The 4,910-nt window shown below is 56.4% G+C and overlaps 1 long non-coding RNA gene and 1 pseudogene across 1 annotated transcript in view; one reads left to right on the plus strand and one right to left on the minus strand.

Moving 5' to 3' along the window:
- The window catches only part of LOC107121396, a 213,791-nt pseudogene that overhangs the window by 97,061 nt on the left and 111,820 nt on the right, over positions 1-4,910 (minus strand).
- LOC107121398 overlaps positions 4,538-4,910 on the plus strand; it is a 1,141-nt gene continuing 768 nt past the window's right edge. The window contains exons 1-2 of the long non-coding RNA XR_001482862.1: positions 4,538-4,571; positions 4,749-4,784. This is a non-coding gene — a long non-coding RNA (uncharacterized LOC107121398). The remainder of the gene's footprint in view (positions 4,572-4,748; positions 4,785-4,910) is intronic.

Raw genomic sequence — 4,910 nt, forward strand, 5'->3', positions numbered from 1 at the left:
GATTACCACACTTCCGGTAACATGGGGGTGCGGCCTAATGTGCTAATGAACTGTGCTGTCAGGGGGCGTGGCCTAATATGCTAATGGGTTTCTGCTGTTGGGGTGTGGCCTGTTATCAGGGGTCATTTCGTAGAAAAAGAGCTAGGGGAACTCATTAGCATAACTCATTAGCATATGCCACACCCCCTGACATCACCGGAAGTGTGTCATAAGGCCACACACCCCGCCCCCAACGGTCCCAGCCGCCGCCACCGGCCTTGCAGCTCCACTGCCGAGCCTCATGAGGGGCCCGGCGGTGGACCTGCAAGGCCGGCGGGAGTGTGAGGAAGCCCCGCCAAGGCCCTCCCTGGCCCCAGGCAGGCAGGGGTGGGGAGAGGTGGGGAGGAAGCAACTTACCCTCCCTTTTCTCCTGCCTCCTCCTGGCTGAATGAGGGCCGGAAGGGGGGCGGCCGGAAGCAGGGGGCGGGGCTTCGTCATGTGCCCCGCCCCCCGTACCTCACCCGGGGGAACTGCGATCCCCCGCGTGCCCCCTCCCAAATCGACCTCTGCCTGTTATGCTAATGAGTTCCTGCTGGGCTTTTTCTACAAAAAGAGCCCTGATAAACCTGACTCTTGCTCGAGCCTTTCTTCAGGAGAGAGTGGCCAGGTGTCTTTCAACTATGGAGATGGTAAGTATATTTGAGTGGGGATCCCTGTCTCAAATAGGGAGAGTCCACAGTCCTGTACCTACCTTTGCTGGGAATGGAGAAGTAAAAGATTTTCTGGACTTCTGTTTATCTCCATGTAATGGTTAATACGTATGTTTTATGTCATGTTAACTGACTGGGGGAAGGAGGGTTTGTGGGGAGGGAATGGGAGTATAAAAGGGGCTGTGCTGGATGGAGCCCCCTCCCCACAAGTCCCCCCAGTGAACCTGACTCCCTCTCTCTTCTTCCTTCAGGACGTGGGGTCCCCATGAAGTTATGCTCCGGATTTAGTAAGTGTATGGGAGTTGGGCCCACCCACCCCCGTCTCAAAGTGGGAGGGGGCGCTCTATCAACAGGCTTGAACCTGCCTGTGTGGGGAACAGAGAAGGAAAAGATTTTCCCGGTTTCCATTTGTCCCTATGTGGTTGTTGTTTTGTACGTTTTATGTCGTATTAACTGATGGGGAAGGAGGGTTTGTGGGGGGGGATGGCAGTGCAAAAGGGGCTGTGCTGACTGGAGCCCCCTCCCCACCAAGTGAACCTGACTGCCTCTCTCTTCTTCCTCCAGGACCCATGGCCCTGCAGTGGGACTTCGAATCTGGTAAGTGTATAGGAGTTGGGACCCCCCCCATCTCAAAGCGGGAGGGGGCGCTCCGTCAACAGGCTTGAACCTGCCTGTGTGGGGAATGGAGAAGGAAAAGATTTTCCCGGTTTCCATTTGTCTCTATGTGGTTGTTGATTTGTATGTTTTAAGTCACATCAACTGAAGGGGAAGGAGGGTTTGTGTGTGGGGGGTGGGGCGATGGGAGTGCCAAAGGGGCTGTGGTGACCGGAGCCCCCTCCCCACAAGTACCCAGTGAACTTGACTCCCTCTCTCTTCTTCCTTCAGAAGAAGACATGCCGGGCAGCTTCGAATCTGGTAAGTATGTGGGAGTCCCCCCCACCCCGTCTCAAAGCGGGAGGGGGCACTCTGTCAGCAGGCTTGAACCTGCCTATGTGGGGAACGGAGAAGGAAAAGATTTTCCCATTTCCCATTTGTCTCTATATGGTTGTTGATTTGTATGTTTTAAATCACATCAACTGAAGGGGAAGGAGGGTTTGTGTGTGGGGGGTGGGGCGATGGGAGTGCCAAAGGGGCTGTGGTGACCGGAGCCCCCTCCCCACAAATACCCAATGAACTTGACTCCCTCTCTCTTCTTCCTTCAGAAGAAGACATGCCGAGCAGCTTAGAATCTGGTAAGTATGTGGGAGTCCCCCCCACCCCGTCTCAAAGCGGGAGGGGGCACTCTGTCAGCAGGCTTGAACCTGCCTATGTGGGGAACGGAGAAGGAAAAGATTTTCCCATTTCCCATTTGTCTCTATATGGTTGTTGATTTGTATGTTTTAAATCACATCAACTGAAGGGGAAGGAGGGTTTGTGTGTGGGGGGTGGGGCGATGGGAGTGCCAAAGGGGCTGTGGTGGCCAGAGCCCCCTCCCCACAAATACCCAGTGAACTTGACTCCCTCTCTCTTCTTCCTTCAGAAGAAGACATGCTGGGCACCTTCATGTGTGGTAAGTGTATGGGAGTTGGGACCCCCCCATCTCAAAGCGGGAGGGGGCACTCTGTCAACAGGCTTGCAACTGCCTCTGTGGGGAATGGAGAAGTGGAAGGTTTTCTTGGCTTCTGTTTATCTCCCGGTTTCCATTTGTCTCTATGTGGTTGTTGATTTGTACGTTTTATGTCGTATTAACTGATGGGGAAGGAGGGTTGGGGGGGTGGCAGTGCAAAAGGGGCTGTGCTGGCTGGAGCCCCCTCCCCACAAGTCCCCCAAGTAAACCTGATTCTCTCTCTCTTCTTCCTTCAGCACGCAGGGTCCCCATGGAGTTCCTCTCCGGATTTAGTAAGTGTATGGGAGTTGGGCCCACCCACCCCCATCTCAAAGCGGGAGGGGTCGCTCTGTCAACAGGCTTGAACCTGCCTGTGTGGTGAATGGAGAAGTGGATCATTTTCCCATTTTCCATTTGTCTCTATGTGGTTGTTGATTTGTATGTTTTAAGTCACATCAACTGAAGGGGAAGGAGGGTTTGTGTGTGAGGGGTGGGGCGATGGGAGTGCCAAAGGGGCTGTGGTGACCGGAGCCCCCTCCCCACATGTACCCAGTGAACTTGACTCCCTCTCTCTTCTTCCTTCAGAGGAAGCCATGCTGAGCAGCTTAGAATCTGGTAAAAATCGGTAAATGTGGGGGGGGCCCCCCCCCCCCCGTCTCAAAGCGGGAGGGGGCACTCTGTCAACAGGCTCGAACCTGCCTGTGTGGGGAATGGAGAAGTGGAAGGTTTTCCCATTTTCCATTTGTCTCTATGTGGTTGTTGATTTGTATGTTTTAAGTCACATGAACTGAAGGGGAAGGAGGGTTTGTGTGTGTGAGGTGGGGCGATGGGAGTGCCAAAGGGGCTGTGGTGACCGGAGCCCCCTCCCCACAAGTACCCAGTGAACTTGACTCCCTCTCTCTTCTTCCTTCAGAAGAAGCCATGCTGAGCAGCTTCGAATCTCAAAGCAGGAGGGGGCACTCTGTCAACAGGCTTGCACCTACCTCTGTGGGGAATGGAGAAGTGGAAGGTTTTCTTGGCTTCTGTTTATCTCCGTGTGCTTGTGGATTTGTATTTCTCATGTCACATTAACTGATGGGAAGGAGGGTTTGTGTGTGTGTGTGGAAATGTAAGTAGAAAAGGGGGCGCTGGCGGCTGGAGCTCCCTCTCCACAAGACCCCCAGCGAACCTGCCTCCCTTTCGCTCTCCTTCCTTCAGTGAATAGCAGCCAGGTGTTTCACAACTCTCGTGATGGTAAATGTATTTGAGTGGGGAGCCCTGCAGGGCCGGCCCTAGGCGAAACTAGCGCCCTCCCAGGTGAGGCTGCCTTGTGGTGCCTCCCCTCACCTTGTGTCTCCCCTCCCCCCCGCCGTGTGCCTCTCCGGCGCTCAAGCCGGGTGCTAAGCTGGGTGCATCGGGTGTGGGAGGAGAGGGGGCTACAAGGCTCTTCGGAGGGGCAGCCCTTCTGCTTTTTCTTCCCCCCCACTTCCCCCGTCTCTCCTTCCCCCTGGGGGACCAGGACCCCCCCAGCTGCGTGCGTCCCGTCCCCTCGCTCCCCGCGGGGGTGGCACCAAGGAGACTCACCAAGGGCGGTGTGGAGGAGCCGTCTGGTCCAAGCAGGCCTGTCTCAGAGGAGGAAGCGGCGGCGGGTGTGCTCCAGCTCCCTCTATGCACCACGCATGCCTACCTGAGCCACCCTGCCGCTGGGCCCTTCAGGCGGTGCCGTCCACCTCCTCCCCACCCTGCAAGCCACCTGTGCCTCAGGACAGGCCCCGAGCACAGCAGGGGGGTGCTTCCTCCCTCCTCACTTCCTTCCCCGCCCGGTTCTGGGTGCACTGGGCGCCGGACCCGGGGTGAAAGAGGTGGCGGAGGCAGCGGTCCCCCGGTAAGGGACTAGATGCATGCAGGGCTTTTGGTTGGTTGGGGGAGGCTTTTGACAGGGGGGCGGGTGCAGTTTGGTGCCCCTAAGGGCTGGCCCGCTCTAGGCGAATGCCTAGTTCGCCTAGTGAGTGAGCCGGCCCTGGAGCCCTTTCTCATAGAGGGAGAAGGCACCCTGTCTGTAGGCCTGTACCTGCCTCTGTGGGGAATGGAGGACAAGATTTGGGGGGGCTCCTGTTTATCTCCTTGTAACGATTGATTTGTATGTTTAATATCAGTGAGCTGATGGGGAAGGAGATTTGTGGGGGGGGAGAAATGGGAGGGCAAAAGGGGCCTGGTGACTCTGGCCCCCTCCCCACAAGCCCCCCAGTGAGCCTGACTCCCTCTCTCTCACCTTCTTTCCGGAGATACGGTCCAAAGGTTTACCCACTCCAGAGATGGTAAGTATATTTGAGTGGGGACCCCCATCTGAAGGAGGGAGGGGGGCTCTCTGTTAACAGGCTTAAGCCTACCTCTGAGGGGAATGGAGAATGGGGGTATAAAAGGGGCCCTGCTAACTGGAGCCCCCTCCCCACAAGTAACCAGTGAACCTGACTCCCTCTCTCTTCTTCCTTCAGAAGACAGGGACCAGATGGTGGGCAGATCCAGGTTTGGTACGTGTATGGATATTGGCAGGGTCATTTCCTGCAGAAGTGCACAGGAGCGGTGCTCCAGCAGTAAAAAGCCCAGGGGGCGGACACATGCAACAAGCCTCTCCCCTGCTCTTTCTCTCCCTCTTT

The sequence above is a fragment of the Gekko japonicus genome, unplaced genomic scaffold (assembly GCF_001447785.1).
Source record: "Gekko japonicus isolate JY-2015 unplaced genomic scaffold, Gekko_japonicus_V1.1 scaffold2566, whole genome shotgun sequence".
In the NCBI taxonomy this organism is placed as follows: domain Eukaryota; kingdom Metazoa; phylum Chordata; class Lepidosauria; order Squamata; family Gekkonidae; genus Gekko; species Gekko japonicus.